Source organism: Camellia sinensis, chromosome 6 (genome assembly GCF_055761805.1).
Source record: "Camellia sinensis isolate YWXY chromosome 6, ASM5576180v1, whole genome shotgun sequence".
In the NCBI taxonomy this organism is placed as follows: domain Eukaryota; kingdom Viridiplantae; phylum Streptophyta; class Magnoliopsida; order Ericales; family Theaceae; genus Camellia; species Camellia sinensis.
The window spans coordinates 109759732-109779514 of NC_138966.1; the positions used below are offsets into that span (position 1 = coordinate 109759732).

Genomic DNA, 19783 nt, shown 5'->3' on the forward strand with positions numbered 1-19783 from the left:
AAATTTCTCAAATTCTGAAATTCAGTCTGACTGTTAATGAACTTAAATTTTAAATACTAGTACATTAAACTTCAATGGTTCATCCAGAATTTGGTAATTTCCGAATCCAGATCAAAGCATGGCCAATTTCTTGGAAACCCGAGTCAAAGCAAAGCTTGTATTAAAGTACACACAAGTAGGAGGTATTTACTAAAATAATATTGTCATTGCTATAATTTAGTAACAAATAATATTATTTTGCCATCTTATAGTAATGGTGTTCCAATAGTTACATGTTATTTTGGTAAATTTCAACTAATTTTCTCTCCAAAATTGTTTGTGTTGTTTGGATATAAATTTTTTAGTAATTTTTTTTGTTTATTTTTGTCTTTTGTGATCTTTTTTCAACCGTTTATAAAAAAAAAAATTATATATTTATATTATACTCAATTAAATTAATATAAAAAATTAAAAATATATATTTATATTATACTCAATTAAATAAATATAAAAAATTAAAAATAAATTAAAAAAATTTCAAAAAAAATTTAAATATAATTCACCCAACGAAAAAGAGCACCGTTGGATTGTTTCCAGATTGATCCTTATTTCTGTCTCCTATCTCTCTGTCACTGTGTCTCGTTGATTCCATAACCACCTCTACCCATCTCTGTCTCTCTACCCATCTTTATCTCTCTCCCTCGCCCTCACCCTCACCGATTACAGCTCTCCGATCTCCAACCCTCTTCTCCACCACAAACCCCTATCTTTCACTTTCTTCCTCTTTGAAACCCTAACCCTAACGATCGAACCCCTCCGTTCGAAACCCTAACGATCATCACTGACAGAGAGGGATCTCCAACGAACGAAACCCTAATGAAGAACACGAAGAAGATCATCCGAAGAATACGAAGGAGATCAACCCTACAAAATGTCAGGTATTTTTTTTTTTTTACTTCAGTGTTTATTTTCTAATTTTTATTTTTATTTTTATTTTTTTGCTTGAAATTGCTGAAATTGAAATTTTGCTAGCTTGCTTGTGTTTGAAGTTGTTCAATTTTGCTTGCATGCTTGAAATTGATTCTGTTTGAAATTTTGCTTGCTTGCTTGAAATTGTTCAATTTTGTTATTTTTTCTCCAGAAATTCTGCTTCTGTTTTATTTTTTTATGGTTTTTGGGTGAAAATTGCTTCTGTGTTTGGAAAGGATGATGAGAAGGGGAGGGAGGGAGGGAGGGAGGGAGGGAGGAAACGGTTGGTTGAAGCTGACTTGGCAGCTTTGGCAGCTGCCAAAGGTAGCAGCTGCTAAAACTTACCATTGGAGATGGCTTTCTATGAACCGCTGCCATAATTTGGCAATGGCAGCTTCAATGACAAACCATTGGAGATGTGTAATAAGTGATATTACTAGTAGCACACAAAAGTTGACATCGTGAGTCAATTTTTTTAGCTGGATGCAGTCCAGACTGGACACCCAAAAGTCAGTCTTTGTAGGGGACAGAATCCCTTGATTATGATTTCTTTCCCATTGATTTATACCTAAAGAAAACAATTGTTGACTAAACAAAAATAGCTAAATGAGCTATCTCTTTCCTTTTTCCATACACCCATTCGTCTATGTTGTGACCTTTTTTTGTCCTTTCTTTTTTTTTTTTTTTAAGCAATTATTGGATACTTGGAGAATATTGTCATGTGATGCTCTACTTGGACATGATTAGTTTACACAATGGGACTCATCAGCAATGTTAGGCACCTAAAAAATTTATCCCCAAAAATACTGGATGGTTGAGATTCATTTCAAGTATTTTTTTTTTTTTTTTTGATAAACAAACAAACTTTATTAAAAAAGTATCAAGGCGATGCAAAGAATACAAGGAAAAAAGCATCCCAGGCTAGGCTACAAAAACACACTAGTTAAGCAAATCTTCCACAAAATGTATAAAAGTCAGCACATCAGGATCAACCGCACTCGTAATCCAACTATGCAATAACAAAAAAAGCCTACTTTCTAACCAAAGAAAGGATTGAGAGATGTTCTGAAACACACACCTATTCCGCTCCAACCAAACCAACCACAAGAAGCAATGGGAAGCAAGTAACCAAGCCTTCCGCCGCCGCTTGCCCACCCTCGCCCTGTCCCAACTAAGCAAGACTTCCAACACCGATCCCCGGTTGCACCCAAATCAAACCAAAAAGAGCAACCACCCTACACTGAGCCGTGAGACCACCGGACACTGCACGAGCAAATGATCAACCGTTTCCGCATCCCTACAGCACAAACAACACCAATTTACCAACATATGCCTCCACCGTTTCAAATTATCAATAGTAAGAATACGGCCCAAAGTAGCTGTCTAAACGAAAAAAAGCGACCTTGGAAGGAGAACCTGATGCCCAAATACATTTCCAAGGAAACACACCACCAATAACCCCCGCAAGCACCCCATAAAAGGACATAGAGAAAACACCTTTAGAACGCCAGACAGCCATTCCATAGAATCCATCCCAACCCCCCCCCCCTCAACCCATACAAAAAACCTAATAGATCCACCAATTGGTCTAGCTCCTAATCCTGAATATCACGACGAAGACGAACATTCCAAATAACAGAATGACCTTGCATCCCCCTAACTGAAGCAACCAACTCCGCCCCATACACGGCAATAGCGTAAATCAAAGGGAACATGGCCGCCACAGACAAACCATCACACCACCGATCTTGCCAAAAGTGAACTCGGTCACCCATCCCCACTTTAAATCGAACTTGCTCCCAAAAAACCTCCCTCCCCAGCCAAATCCCTTTCCATAAACCACGACCATGAGGACGAACCACCCTCTTCAAACTCCAACCCCCCCTCCCTCCTCCCCGTATTTAGCCACCACCACCTGCCTCTATAACCTCTCCCGTTCCCTCACAAAACGCCACAACCACTTACCCAATAAAGGCCGGTTAAACACCACCAGTTTTTGCACACCCAAACCCCCCCTCTCCTTCAAAGAACAAACCCTCTCTCAAGCCACCAAATGATAATGAAAACCGTCCCCACCCCCGCTCCACAAAAAATTCCATTGCAGCTTTTCCAACCTCTATGCCACCCCCACAGGAATGACATGCACAGACATAAAGTAAGTCAAAATGCTGGAAAAAACACTCTTGATCAAAGTAAGCTGCCTCCCTTTTGACAAATATTGGCACTTCCACCCTACCAACCGCTGCTGAACTCTGTCCGCTAACCCATCCCACACTCGAGTCTCCTTAAAAGAAGTCCCCAAGGGAAGACCCAAATAAGAAACTGGCAACCGTGCCACCTTACAGCCCAAGATAGCAGCCATCATTGGTAAATGATCAACCTCCCCTACTGGAATCAATTCTGATTTTGTCAAATTAACCAGCATCCCTGACACCGCCTCAAAACACAACGAAACACATTGCAAGTTGCCAATCTGAGTAGTTTTCACATCACAAAAAATCAACGCATCATCAGCATAGAAAAGATGAGAAACTACCAAAGATGTGGACCTCTCTCTCACTTCAAAACCTGATAATAAACCCCCTTGAGCTACCCTAGATAACAAACGACTCAAAACCTCCATAACCAAGATAAACAATAATGGAGACAATGGATCGCCCTGCCGTAAACCTTGCCAAGTAGGGAAAAAAACCTGCCAGAGTCCTATTAATCAACACGGATAGCCGAACAGTGGAGATACAAAAATACATCCATCTGCTCCAACGTTCCCCAAAACCCATCCTCTCCATCATATCCAACAAAAACTTCCAATTGACATTATCATAGTCCTTCTCAATATCCAACTTACATATAAGCTCCCCTTTCCCTTGTCGAAGCCGCGAGTCCACACACTCATTAGCTACCAAAACAGCATCCAAAATCTGACGCCCACCCACAAAAACGTTCTGAGACTCTGACACCACCCCCTCTAGCACCCCCTGAAGCCTATTAGCCAAAACCTTGGCCAATATTTTGTAAGCACTGCCCAAAAGACTAATCAACCAGAAATCTCAGATATCATCTGCCCCTCCTTAGGAATCAAAGCTATAAAAGTTGCATTTAGACTCCTCTCAAATTGTCTAGTTTGATGAAACTATGTAAACACATCCAACACCTCCCCTTTCACCATCCCCCAGCAGTGCTAAAATAAAGCAATTGAGAAACCATCCAGGCCCGGTGCCTTATCCCTGGGCATACTCTGCAACGCACCCAAGACCTCCTCCTCAGTAAAAGGCCTTTCTAACAACTGTTCGTCCTCCTCGGAAATAGAATAAAAAACAGCACTATCCAACCCCGGACGCCACATTAGTCCCTCATCATGACACAGATGCTGATAGAATGACATTATACCATCCCTAACCTCCTCTTCTGACGAAAGCAGCATCCTATTTACTCGCATATTCCCTATCTGGTTCACCCGCCGATGGGCATTTGCCATTCGATGAAGGAACTTTGTATTACGATCTCCATCTTTCAACCACAAGCACCTGGATTTCTGCCGGAAACTAAACTCCTCAATCCGTGCAATCCTCGCAAAATCTCTATGAGCCACATCCTCCTCCGAAAAGGCCCCCTCCCTTTCCTTGTCATCGAAACCCTGTAAAATTGACAAGATATTGGTCTTTTGAACCCCCAGATGGCTGAAAACCTCGATATTCCACCTCTTCAGATCAGACTTAAGAAGTTTCAATTTCTGGACTAATCTATAGCCAGGTGAACTGCCACATTGTAACTCCCCCACCAACCACCCACCCACCCTCTCAACAAAGCCATCTACTTGTAACAACATGTTCTCAAACCAAAAAGGCGAAGGACCGCTTCGAACCATAGTTCTAAATATCGGCCGATACGCTACGTATCGGCCGATACGTATCGGAAAAATGGGGTGCCGCGACGGATACAGGCCGATATACCACTGAGATTAAAAATCGCAGGAGTATCGGCCGAGTCCCGGTACGTATCGGCCTGTAAGCGTTACACAAGCCGTTACACAAGCCGCGACAGGCCGATACTCACCGGTTCGGACCGGTACGGGAAAGAAAAAGTTGAAAAACCTTTAAAATGATTTTTAAAATTTCACCACCGCGACACCCGATTCCCGATACGTACCGATCGATACTACCGATACCGATACTCCGCGATCGATACCGTTACGTTACCCGATACCGCGATTTAGAACCTTGCTCCGAACTCCCCCGCTGTCCAACAGGACTGGCCAATGATCAGAAGTCGGACGTTGCATCCTGCACTGAAGCAACTGAGAAAAATGCTCCTCCCAATCCTCAGAAACCAGAAATCTATCAAGCTGAGAACTTGCTCGGCCACCCGACCAGGTAAAACCTCCCCCTTGTAATGGCAAATCTACCAACTCCATCTCATCAATAAAAGAAGCAAAATCCCTCATAGATCACCCCAACTGACTCCCCCCAGTCTTTTCCATTGGACTCCATACAACATTGAAATCACCCCCAACACACCAAAGCAAGCCCATCTAAAAGCAACATGCTATAATTCCTCCCAAAAGGCTCCCCTTTCTGGCCCCTAAACCGGACTATAAACCCCAGTAACACCCACCGAAAATCATCCTCAAGGCATCTGAACAAACAAGATAGAGAAAATCCCCCTGCTTCTTCCCCCTCCTTCATGACCACTCTACTGTCCCAACATATGAGAATACCCCCCGCCACCCCTAAAGATGGTTGGAAAGCCCATTCCATATGCCTCCCACCCCATAACTCCCGCATAAACTCCAACCCAACAACCTCCATTTTCGTCTCTTGGAGATACACCATGTCCGCCCTAACACTCTTCAATAAGGACTTCACCATCGTTCGTTTGCACCGATCATGTAAAGCCCGCACATTCCAAGTCAAGATTTTCAGATGCATGGCAACAAAAGGGGACCACCTCGCTCCTTCCTTATCCGATGACCAGCTCTGTTCGTGTTTCGATCATAATTGATTGAACAGTCTAGTCTCCGTAACTCCCTACCCGCTTCATCTTTCTGACTAGCAAACTGCACTTCTGGACCACCCATGCCTTCTCCAGTCCATGAAGCTTCAATAGCGGAAAATAGTTTCAGAGCTTCATCCTCATGACCCGCAAAGGATACTCCCAAAAATTTACTAACCTTAGATATGCTAACCAACACCCAGTCTGACACTTCAGCTGAAGATGGTGTTTGATCCATACAGAAATCGGCACCCATCTCCAACTCAGGTGCTAGCTCCAGAGATGGCAACCCAGAGGCCCCATTTGCTATCACCTCTGGCCGTACCACCAAAGCCAATTCATTACCCGCAGTCTGTCATTGCATCGCCGTTAGTACCCCAGGCCTCGCCTGCTCCCCTAAAATAGGCAACTCGTCCCTAGCAATATCCCCGCCTAACAGTGTACTGATCAAATCATGCCCCACCACCTCCATAGCCATATTTACCAAACCACCCGACAATAGGTCCTCCGCCACTGACTGGCCCAGGGGCGACCGGGGCGTTGAAGTCGACGCGTGCGCCACCCCCCCTCCCAATTGAGCTCCTCAACCATCTGTCCGTCGGATGGAAGCTGTACTACCCTATCCTCCGCCGCCGACTGCACACCAACGAGACTCCTAGTAGGCAAACGATGCTCCTCCAGCGACGATCGAGACACCATAACTCCACCCAGAAGACCACCAGTGCTGTCGATATGCCGTTGCGATCCAATACCATCACGCAAGGATCCAAAAACCCAAGCAACCGACGGATTAGAACAGGGTCCTGGATTCAACTGTGGGTTGGATTGGCCGTTGACTTTAGTTGATGGGCCTAGAGTGCTTGGGCCCTTGCTTTGCGGCTCATGAAGAAACCTGGCCTCCACAGGAGTGATCTATCCCATTCCCGCACTACTGTCCACCTTGTTTTGATTTGGGCCCAAATGTAATTCACCTAAAGCCCACTCCCCCTACCTAAATAGCTTCGATCTGCCCTGATTGCCATACCCTACCAAATCACCCCCAAATTTGCCAGCAACTCTACCAAATTCTCCATTTTCCGAAATTGCGCCATTCATCACGCCTTCCCCACCGACTTTCCTTTCCCATTCGAAGTCCAGCTCGAACCTCCACTGTCGGTGACACCGCGTCAAACATTGACCCAACTTCCGGCCATAAAGGAACCACATACTGCCAAGTTTCCCAACGGAGCATTATCTTGGTCGGAATGTTGCCCTAACACCGAACTTGCAGTCTTACCACTACGAGATCCGCCGAAAGCTCATCGACCTCCACAAAACCTCCACACCGGTCACCAATGGCCCTATACGTTTCCAACCCACGAAGATGAATTTGTAGACCCACCACCGTCACCCACACTGACGTTCCCATCAACACCGGCTTCCTCTTGTCACACAGGACTGTCGGTGACCATCGTTGCAGATTTAGGTCTCGACCATCAACGACCCACCTACGCTGCACAATATTCTCAGCCGCTCGCTTTAAGGGAATACAAAGAGAAAATCTTGACCCCCAACTGGCCGGATCTCCACCTTCCCCGAAGAAGTCCACCATCGACCAACCCACTCCATCATAACGGAAAACCCAATCCTCTTAGCCCCCACCACACCCATTTTCCCCACTAAAGCCCTATTTGAGCAAACCGAACCATCCCTTCTCCGCCACAGCAAGAATCGGACCCAGATTAGCCACACTTGGTACCACCGTCCTTTTCGCCATTGGTGACCCCGCCACTTGGCCAGGCTTCGCAAGCCAACTCTCTCCTCGGGCGAAGCCCTCAATAACCAACGCCACACCCTCCCAACCATCCCCAAACTCCGACACGGGGATAAAGACCTGCTGCCTTCTACCATCATTCGTAACCAGAATCTGAAACGATGTCCCACCATCCTCCTCACCACGAATCCAGATCACCAAACTCTGCTGCTTACCGTCCAAACGACCCAAGAAAGATTGGGTCCGTATATTGCCCAAAGCTAACCGCAATTTGGTAACGACCCAATCCACTTCGCAGCCAACCAAAATCACCTCTCGCTGTAGGCCGGAACCACGCTCCACAATACCCAACCCCCGATGCCCCCTCTGATCTGCTGTCTTCTCCTGGAACTCAAAGGATCGACCACCAAGGAAGAGGATCCGACGCCGTGGACCGGTCTCCTTCCCCACCGGAAACATCCCAGGTAAGCCTAAGACATTATAGAATTAAATCTAGACAACACATAATATTTTGGGTAAATTTGTGGACAAATTTTCTAGTTTCTTAACTTCTATTGCCTAACAAGGGGGGTTTCTTAACTTCTATTGCCTAACAAGAGGGAAATCACGATTGACAATTAATTTTTGGTATGGGATAAACTTTATTGCTTGCATTCATCTTCTTCTTGCTGATCTGGAAAGATCTTATAGATCAGTTGACCAAGCTCAAATTGCAACCAATAGGGGTAGAATTTTAAAAACCCATATCGTAATTCTCAAAGAAATGGTACACTCCATTTTTAGTTTTTTTTTTTTAAAAATTAAAAAATTCAATTATTTATTGCACTTTATATCTATACATACCTCTCATTGCACTTCAAGCTCTTCAGCTCCCTTCTTAGCTTACATTGAAAAATCAACAATGTCATCCTTAGCAATGTCTCCTTCCAAACAGTTCCTTTCTTTCCAAGTCCAGTTTATCTTTCTCATCATCCTTGTGCTGGTCTCTTCTTCCCATTTTGCTGCTTTTGCTTCTTCTCCAACTCCAAAAACAGAAGTAGTGGCTCTTTTAACGTGGAAAGCGAGCCTTGACAACCAAAGCCAATCTCTCCTATCATCATGGGTTGGAAGCAACCATTGTAATTGTGTTGGAATTTGTTGCAACAAGGTCAACAGTGTCACCCATATAAATATTACGAGTTATGGTTTGAGAGGTATGCTTTCTAGTCATAATTTCTTGTCCTTCATTCATCTCCTCAACCTCCAACTTTTTGACAACTCACTCTATGGGAACATCCCTTCCAGCATTGGGAACCTTTCAAGACTCATATCTTAGCTTGGCCGCCAATAATTTGTCTGGAACAATTCCACCTGAAATAGGCAACTTGATGAATCTCAAGATCTTGTACATGAATAGAAATAAAATTAGTGGCTTCATCCCTTGAGCAATTCAACTCTCTGAAGGAGCTTAGTTTGTATTCTAATAATCTCGCAGGTTCAATCCCTCATTCTATAGGAAACTTGAGTGATTTAACCCTTTTGTTCCTTTATGACAACAAACTCTTCGGATCTACCCCTCGAGAAGTTGGGATGTTGAGTTCACTTGTTATGCTTGATTTGTCTGCAAACAACCTTGTGGGTTCAATCCTTGCTTCTATAGGTAACTTGCGCAACTTAGCAATTCTATACCTTTTTCAAAACCAACTTTCTGGTGCAATCCCTCGAGAAGTTGGGTTGTTAAGGTCTCTCGAAGAGCTAGTTTTGGGGTCTAACAATCTCACAGGTTCTATTCCTACTTCTATAGGGAACATGGACAACTTAACGATCTTGACCCTTTATGAAAACCAGCTTTCTGGATCAATCCCTCAAGACATTGGGTTATTAAGGTCACTCAATGAGCTCATTTTGTGGTCTAACAATCTTATGGGTTTAATCCCTGCTTCTATAGGAAACTTGAGTAGTTTATCCACCCTAACCCTTTCTGAAACCACCTTTTTAGATCAATCCCTCGTGAAGTTGGGAACTTGAGCAGTTTATCCACCCTAACCCTTTCTGAAAACCACCTTTCTGGATCAATCCCTCATGAAGTTGGGTTGTTAACGTCTCTCAGTAAGCTCGCTCTGAATTCTAACAATTTCACGGGTTCAATCCCTCCTTCTATAGGGAATTTGGACAACTTAACAATTCTATACCTTTATGGTAACCGACTGTCAGAAACAATTCCTAATGAAGTTGGGAATCTAAAGTCTCTCATTAAACTTTATTTGTCAACTAACAATCTTATTGGGTCAATCCCTACATCTATAGGGGACTTGGGCAACTTAAGCATTTTGCACCGCCAGACAAACATGTTCTCAGGATGGATTCCTTCGACTGTTGGAAGCTTGACCAAGCTCAGTGCGTTAGATTTAGCCGTAAATCAATTATCTGGCTACATTCCTTCAGAGATAGGAAAGTTGAAATTCCATGAGTTTCTTGGGTTGAACAGCAACCATATAGGTTACAACAAACTTACCAGTCATTTGCCAGGACACTTATGCTTTGATGGTGGATTACTTGCATTGAGTGCAAACAACAACAATTTCACAGGTCCCATCCCAAAAAGTTTGAAAAATTGCCATAGCTTATACAGAGTTAGGCTTGATGGAAACCAATTTTCAGGAAATATATCAGAAGATTTTGGCTTATACCCAAACTTAATTTACATTGATTCGAGTCATAACAATTTCTACGGCAAGCTATCTCAAAAATGGGGAAAGTGTCATAAGTTATCTAGTCTCAAAATGTCTAACAATAATATTTTTGGTGAGATACCGCTTGAATTGGTAGAGGCAGCTCAGGTACAGAAACTTGACCTCTCTTCAAATCATCTAGTTGGAGAGATACCAACGAAATTGGGAAGGTTGATTTCATTGTTTGACCTTAAGTTGAATGATAATGAACTCTCGGGTAACATTCCTCAAGTGTTTGGCAAGCCTTCCAATCTGGAGAATCTTAACTTGGCAGCAAATAATCTATGTGGTCTGATCCCTATAGAACTGGGGGAATGCCTGAAACTATTAAGCTTGAATTTGAGCAACAACATAATTAGGAAAAACATTCCTTTAGAGATAGGCCATTTACTGGGCCTTCAAAGTCTTGATCTTGGTTACAATTTGCGAATAGGTAAGATATCACAACAGATTGGTGAATTACAAAGCTTAGAAACATTGAATCTCTCCCATAATGCGCTCATTGGTTCCATTCCATTATCGTTTGATAATATGTTAAGTTTGACATCGGTGTATCTTTTAATCAGTTGGAGGGTCCTATTCCTAACATGAAAGCTTTCCGAGAGGCTCCATTTGAGGCGCTCAGAGGTAATAAAGGTTTTTGTGGTAATGCTATTGGTTTGAAGACTTGCTCACCTAAAATGAACAATGAGATTGGTAAAAAAAAGACAAAGAAAGTTGTGTTACTACTACTAGTTGTCCTTATTTTTGGATTTTTATTGCTTTTCCTAATGGTTCTCGGAATTTTTATGGCTTTTCATAAGAAAGTGAGGAACACAACAAATGAACTGTAAAAATTTATGTATTATTGATTGATGTTTATTGATTGTCGTATATATTGATATCGATTACAATTACAAGGATTCCTATATATAGAAGAAAATGTGGTAGTAGGTGTAGGAGTGAAGTGGAGGTGGTAGGTGGAGTGTGTGATAGTGGAGGTGGTAGGTGTGGAGTGTGTGATAGTGGAGGTGGTAGGTGGAGATAAATTCTAACAGCCCCCCGCAAACTCAAGGAGGAGAGAAACTAACCAACTTGAGTTTGGAGAGAGTAACAAAACAAGAAAATACATAAAAATAAAAAAGGATAGGAGACACTGTATGGTCGTGTCAGACCGTTGGTGAAGACACTGTATGGGGTGTCATAACGTTGTAGAGGACACTGTATGGGGGTGTCATAACCATGTAGAGGACACTGTATGGCGGTGTCAGACCGATGTAGAAGACAGTTTATGGGGTCATGTCGGACCGTTGTAGCAGGACAGTTTACGGGGTCATGTCGGACCGTTGTAGAAGACAGTTTACGGGATCATGTCGGACCGATGTAGCAGGACAGTTTACGGGGTCATGTTGGACCGTTGTAGAAGACAGTTTACGGGGTCTTGTCGGACCGTTGTAGCAGACACTGTGTGGTCGTGTCAGACCGTTGTAGAAGATAGTTGTTGTGACAGTTTACAGAGTCTTGCTGGACCCTTGTAGAAACTAACCGGAATCAATGTCGAGACAGTTTACAGAGTCTTGTCGGACCCATAAAGGAGCTAACCGGAATCAATGTCGGGACAGTTTACAGAGTCTTGTCGGACCCATAAAGGAGCTAACCGGAATCAATGTCGAGACAGTTTACAGAGTCTTGTCGGACCCATGAAGGAGCTAACCGGAATCAATGTCGGGACAGTTTACAGAGTCTTGTCGGACCCCTAAAAAGTCGCACCCTCAAAAGGTGTGCCCAATCTTTCAAAAGGCGTGCTCAATCCATAAAAAGGCGTGCCATCAAAATGCGTGCCCAATCCATAAAAAGACGTGCCATCAAAAGTTGCGCCCTCAAAAGGCGCGCCCACTTCATCAAAAGTCGTGCCCCGACAGAAAGCGTCGAGCCATCAAAAGGTGAGCCGGAGACGCAGCGAGGCACGTGAGCGACAGAGTGGCGTGTCGGCCGCGTCGTCAGTGTCGATATAAACCAATGCGGAGGCTGTGCTTGAGGCAGAAGCGAAGACAAAAAAACCTGGGAAAAAACTTCTGAAAAACTCTTCATTTTCTGAGAGAGATATTCGTTTTTCTGAGAGATTGCCTCTAAGAGCTGCAAATCTTGAAACACTCCCCTTCCGAACATTATCAGTCTGAAATTGCTATTTCGCTGAAACACTCAGCAACCCAAAAAACATGGCCTCTTCTTCCCGTTCAGCTACCCAGAATATGGCCTCATCTTCCCGTGGTCTGCTCACTCTCTTTCCCGACCTCAACGAGTCAACAGGAGAGATAACAGGTGCGGTGGCCCGTGAACCTCAACCAAACACCTCTGGTTTTGCTCCGTTGAACTTTCCGATGCGGTCGGTGGAGCAAAAAATGGCAGTGCAAACGGATATTGAGGCCAATCAGTATACATTGAAGTCATGTGTGGAAACCATGACTGCGGTTACAAATTTGTCGAACCGGCTGCAGAGTAGGACAAATGAGGTGCAGCAGTTAAACGCCCAACTGGCTCTGCTCCAACGCATGTATAAGGATGCGCGAGCAGAGGTAAGTGTGCTAAAGACGGAAAATAAGGAGCTGAAGCGGAAGGCCACCGTGATGTTCCGATTTGGAGGTCCACCGTATGCTGTAGTGGAGGAGCAGGGAGGAGGCAACTTGCTTGGTGGTCTAGGAAGCACGGAGGCAACACCGGCAAGGACCACCCAGGACGGAGGCAAGAAGAAAAGACCGGCGGTTGAGTAGAGAAGAAAAATCCCACTGTGGGTGTGGTAGTTTTGTTTTTGTTTGTGTGGGTTTTTTTTTTTTTTTTGATGTAAAAGTGTGATCGGGGTTGATCCCCTGATATGAATAAAATGACAAGGTTGTGGAATGTTGTTGGTGTTATTTTGTGGTGTTGTTTTGTGGTGTTGTTTTGTTTAATAAGAAAAATAAAATAAAAGAAAATAATGGATAAAGAAAATAGAGAAAAATATTTGTGGATGGGTGATAAGAAAAACAGCAGTGTGATTTTTTTTTTTTTTTTTTTTTTTTTTGGTGGAATATAAAATAAATAATAATAAGAGAATGGAAAACGGGTGATGCTTACTAACAAGGGATAGGGAAAATATATTATAATAAAATATATATATATATATATATTAAAATAAAAGAAAAGGGTGAAAGAACGTGGATGAAATAAATTAAGAGAAAGGAGAGATATGATTAAAGTGGGTTTGAAAGTGGGAAAAGATGAGAGAGGGAGATAGAGTGGGTGCATGATGATGATGTTGGGTCCATGGAGAGAGAGAGAGAGAGGGATGTTCAAGAAGCTTGTGCTTTTGATAGTTACACATTACCCAAGCTGTATGTGAAGATGCATGTTACTGTCTTACACTTCTGCCGGTTTGGTATTCTTTGTGGGGCACTTGCAACACGTGACATTGAAAATTGTATTCGAAAATGATGACATCTCCAACATGAAACGTCTTGGAAGCAGCCCAGGCCTTGTAATCAATATTCCCAATGATGGTTCAACCAGCGGAGTCCCCAACCTTGTACACTGCTGCCATTGAAACCTTCAAGCCAGCAAACATGGCTACCAACAACAGAGCCACAGCTCTACACCCCACACCCAAATCCATGGCTAAGAGAGAGAGAGCAAATCGGGAAAAAAAACAGCAGTGACGAGCAGAAAAGCAGCGCCAGAAACGTCAACGACGACGACGAGTAAGAGTACAACCACGGATATGTGAGAGGCGAGGTGAACGGCGATAGAGGCTAGACGATGATGCAGGTGCCGCCGCCGACATAGCGGAGGAGGGGGTAAGAAAATGTTGAAGAAGTCAAGGTATGTGTAGAAAATAAGCGGAATAGGTTGAGGTCCGGCGGGCGGCCAAGGCGAGGTTGCCGCCCGCCGGTGAAGCGAGAAATACTAAGGTCTTAACCTTGCTCTGATACCATGTAAAAATTTATGTATTATTGATTGATGTTTATTGATTGTCGTATATATTGATATCGATTACAATTACAAGGATTCCTATATATAGAAGAAAATGTGGTAGTAGGTGTAGGAGTGAAGTGGAGGTGGTAGGTGGAGTGTGTGATAGTGGAGGTGGTAGGTGTGGAGTGTGTGATAGTGGAGGTGGTAGGTGGAGATAAATTCTAACATGAACCAAGACAAGTACATAATCAAAATTTGTTTGCAATTTGAAGCTATGATGGGAAAATTGTGCATGAAAACATCGTTGAAGCGACTGAAAACTTTAGTACCAAACATTGTGTTGGGGAGGGAGGATGTGGTACTGTTTATAGAGCTGACCTTCCAAGTGGTCAGGTAGTTGCTGTGAAGAAACTTCATGAATCACCCGATGGTGACTTGACTAATTGAAAAAGCTTTACGAGTGAGATCCGTGCATTAATAGAGATTCGCCATCAAAACATCGTAAAACTTTATGGTTATTGTTCACACCTGAGGCACTTGTTTTTGGTTTATGAGTTCTTGGAAGGGGGAAGCTTGGGAAATATATTGAGCACGGAGGATCAAGTATTACAATTTGATTGGATTAAGAGTGAATGTTGTCAAAAGTGTGGCAAATGCTCTGTCTTATATGCACCACGATTGTTCACCTCCAATCATCCATCGAGACATATCAAGCAAGAATGTTTTGCTTGATTTAGAGTATGTGGCTCACATCTTAGATTTCGGAACAGCTAGATTTATGAAGTCTGACTCATCCAATTGGACTTCATTTGCAGGGACCTATGGGTACGCTGCTCCTTGTATGTACTTTTCTATTGCAGTGATTTTATCTCCAAGTCATTCATATAATGTTCATTTTAGTTTATCAATCATTGTGTATTAAGAGTTTTTTATTTGACTTGATTTAAAAGGGCTATCGAACTTCTAATTGCTGGATATGGAACAGTTTTTTTATATATTTTTTAATTACTATTTTCTTCTCTTGGTCATTTGTTTGATTTGGTAGAACTTGCTTATACAATGGAAGTGAATGAGAGGTGTGATGTTTATAGTTTTGGGGTGCTCACACTGGAATTGATTACAGGGAAGCATCCAGGTGATCTAATCTCCTCTTCGTCATCGTCGTCATCGTTCTCCTCATCAACATCAACTGTGCATGGGATGTTATCGAAGGATGTGTTGGATCAACGTCTCTTACCTCCTAAGAATCAAGTGGCAGAGCAAGAAGTTATGGTTGCAAAACTATTATTTGCGTGTTTACAAAGCAATCCATTGTCTCGGCCAACCATGAGACAAGTTGCCATGAAGCTATCAGATGATCATGTAACCATGAAGATATCAGATGATCAAAGTCCACTTTTGCGAAATCAATTTCACATAATAACTTTAGGACAACTCTTTTGATATCGCCTGCTTGACCTCTTGAGTATTTGCCTTCTATCCTTACACTATATGCTGTTCTTGTCTTTCATTTTTGACATTTTCTAGTCTATTTTTCTGCTCTTTTCACTACTAGCATTTAAAAAAAATTTAAATAACTAATTTAAAAATATCTATAAGCACAACCCAATAGTTGCAAGCATTTTAAATGAATGGTTCCAATAAAAAATTTCTACTTCTCTATCTTGAATTCATTCAACATTCGAGTGGCTCAGATGATTTAAAAATTTATAAGCTATGAATTCCACATTAGCCTTTTTCAACGCATTCTGTATTCAAAACTTGCTTGCTCTATTCTTAGCAAGTTGTGTGCTAATTTGTTTATTTATTTTTTACAGAGTAATTTGGAGATTCCTGTACGAAGTGGTGTTGTACAATGCTTCAAAGAAAGAGAAATTCACAAGGATGAAGTTTAGATACCAAAGAAAAGTTAAAAGTGTCATTGATTTAGCAACTTGTTTGCCTACTTTTGTGAACAAATAAGAAATTGAAAAGAAAAATGGATTAGATTAGGATTTTTTGTAATAATTTTTTGAGTAATAATCTTACAATGGTGGTTTAAACCTCAAAATATAATCATTATTGTAAAATTATTGTATTAAATATTATTTCATGGAATCATAATTATACAGATATATACGCTTGGGTATAAATGAATTTCGTTTAATAGGTGAGAATCATTATTATACAGATTTCTAGGGATCCATTGATCTTTTCAAAACTTAATTGAATCTTCATTTTCAACTTACCAACGAAGCCCTTTTAATAGAAATGACATTTGAACTTAGTCATCAAGGAGTGGGATAGCCTCTAAATGGATTCCTAGAGATGCAGATCACGTTGCACATTGGTTAGCTTCTTTTAATATGAAGGACAAGCTCCCTTTTGATTGAGTTGGGAACCCTCCCTTTGAGCTCAAGGCTTTTCTAGTTTTAGAATAAATAAATAAAAAATGAAACCTAATGCTGTTAGCCATCCGCTCCAAAACCTTTTTTCATGTAGGTCCTATTCCAGATAATTTGAGATTTAAATCGGCAAATTTGATTGAGGACTTTTTATTTTTGCTAACATTTTTTTGTTTCTTTATTTAAAAATTTATTCTCTTTTCTTGAGTTGAAAATTTACTAATTAAATATTCATGTTCAAGTTTTGCTAGCACACATATTTTTCAATTGATAATATGAGTAATTCACTTGTTTCAAATTTTATTTTTTTTCAAACTATCGTCGTCTAGTGATTTTAATTTTGAAATTAAATGGAAAATCAAAAATATATTTGAAAATTAGAACTTATTCAAGTATGATTTGATTTGAAGAAAGTTAGCTAGAGATAGTGTGTGGATTTTGACTTTTGAGCTTCTTTTTTTCAAACTCAACAGAGAGAATTGAATCAGTAAAAGTGAAGATATTTTTTGAAAAAATCAGCTAAAATTTTCTACTACTGTGGCTTATTTTGAGCTTTCTCTTTTGATGAACCTTTTTTTTTAATGGAAAAAGTGTGAGGAATGTAGGTGAAATATAATATTTCACTCACATTTTATCTGTCTGTTATTTTCTAAATCTCTTCTTAAATTCATGAATTAAACACAACCTTATGTTCTGTTTGATTTAAGGATTTAGTAAGAGATTTGGAACTGAAAATGAAAACGGTAGGTAAAATGTGAATGAAATAAAATTATATTTTACACACTTTTTTTATTTTCTTTTTTTATTCTAATTTATTAACCAAACACATCCTTAGTGTATTCCAAATATTGAGAGAAGAAGATTTTGTAAGTGGATTATTTATTTAATTCAACCAATAAAGTTTCTTTCAAATATAAGTACGTTGGGCTAAACTTACGGCTAAATAAATTGTTATGGTTAGGATGAAGTTACCTACTTAATTATATATAATTGTTCATATGATTTAATTTTTTCAATAAATAATATGCTTTAATCAAGTAAATTTTTTCTTCTTTAATTGTCAATTTTTAATTGAAAAAAATTATTATTAAATTTCAATGTGTTTGGTTGGATTCAATTTATGATTTGTTAAGATCAGATATAAGTTAAATTTGGATAGATTTAATAAATTTTTTAATTCTAAATTTTTATTTGGAAAATGAAAATAATCTTTTTGCCACCAATTTATGGGGAAGAGAAAAATGAAGAATTAATAAGCATGAATAATATAAATATGATGTATGTGGTGAATTCCATTGCCCTAGTGATTTAGTTGTGGGTTAATAACTTTCTAATATTTGCAATATCAAAATTTAAAAACTTTCTCAAATAGATTCGGTGATTTAATTTTAAATTAATTAATTTTTTTAATTCAATTCCATTAAATCCATTGGTTTCGACTTTTTAAAATTTTTACAGTATCTACATTTGATTAGATTCGTGCCATTGCAAGTACTTAAAGTAAATACATCAAATTATTCTTGTGAGATGCTTAAATAAGATTTTGATGTGTATAAGCCCATAAAGGCCATGAACCACTCATGGTCCATCACTTGAAGCCCAGTGCATAACCCAACTGATGAGGTCCAGGACAGCTGGAGTCCAACATGGCATAAAGAGCCAATGACATTCAGACACACGGCAAGAGAAGGACGAACCACATCAGCAGACAAAGATCTGCAAAGTTATTGCCACTGCACATCACCATTAATGCAATCCATCGCAGCATTTATTACAACAACACCTCTCCGCCGGAACAGAACCCCCTTACCCTAAGCAAGGCAAGCTACAACATAGGCTTTCGGCAAGGAGAGCAGGTCGGAAGGGACAGCGAAATGATTGCCAAAGGACATAAGCGAACGTTGTAGACAAGAAAAAGGTTAAGCTTTCCATCTCTAATCTTCTCCCATACACTTCACTTCTCTTCCTAACTTGATCGTCGGAGGGTTCGCTAGGGGACTATCCCGTTCCCTGTCGAACTTGTTTGCAGGTTATCTGGTGGGCACGGTCATTTGGGCTTGGACTTGAGGAGCTTGGACCAGACCAATCCATCCACTAGGACAAACGGTATTAACAATTGGCGCCGTCGGGGGGAACGCTTTGCTCCTCGCGCCAGTTGTGTTCACTGTCGCCGGAGGCCCCGTTCCAACAACCTTTTTCTCCTACCTGTCAAAGTGCATGGTCACGACTAGATCCATGGCTTCTCACAATAATGCCGCCGACCATCAAGCCGACCCCCCCCACCCAAACAACCCACCACAGTATTTTATCGAGCTTACCAACAGCATTAACCGTATGACCGAGCAAAACCAGGCCTTGATAAATGCTTTACTCCAAAGGAACATCCCAATGCCCCCTCTCCCACCTCCGGATATTCCTCCCAACCAAGAAAGGACCCCGAGCCATACTGCCCCACAACTCCATCCACCCAACTTGGAAGGTTTGCAACCTCCCCACCCACATATAAATCCGCCACCACCCCCACACCCGTCGGTCGTAGCACAAGCCCCTGAAGCGGAGGCTAGCAGCGTCCAGCCTCCATTGACTGACCATGGTGACCACGTTCCCATCTGGGACGCTGAGCTCCGCGCAATGAAGCTCCAACTCCAAGGCGTCATGCAGAATATTCAGCACAAACCCTCCACCATGGCAAATTCACCATTTGTTGCCTCCATCCGGGACAAACCCTTGCCCGCCAAGTTCAAGATGCCCACCATTGACTCCTTTGACGGTACAACGGACCCAGTCGACCATCTGGAGACCTACCACACCCTCATGATCCTCCACGCCTTCCCTGACGAGATCATGTGTAAGGCTTTCCCCGTGACACTGAAGGGGTCAGCTCGACTGTGGTTCAGTCAGTTACCAGCGGACTCTGTTTCCACCTTCCAGCATCTCAGCGACTCCTTCCTCAGCCATTTCATTGGAGCCCAGCACCAACGCCGCCCTGCAACCCAACTCCTCAATATCCGTCAGACCGAAGGGGAGTCGCTACGCAGCTTCGTTACCCGTTTTAACACCGAAGCCCT

At 41.7% G+C, this 19783-nt stretch overlaps 1 protein-coding gene and 1 pseudogene across 2 annotated transcripts in view; both read left to right on the top strand.

The window, feature by feature from the left end:
• LOC145789102 (uncharacterized) overlaps positions 1-19783 on the top strand; it is a 249534-nt gene that overhangs the window by 191538 nt on the left and 38213 nt on the right. The window lies entirely within an intron of this gene.
• Positions 8595-16446, top strand: LOC145793494 (uncharacterized; annotated as a pseudogene). Its single transcript, XR_014333867.1, has 8 exons — positions 8595-8886; positions 8978-9052; positions 9168-9558; positions 9702-9814; positions 10172-11233; positions 14604-15170; positions 15377-15796; positions 16149-16446. The product of XR_014333867.1 is annotated as an uncharacterized LOC145793494 (transcript).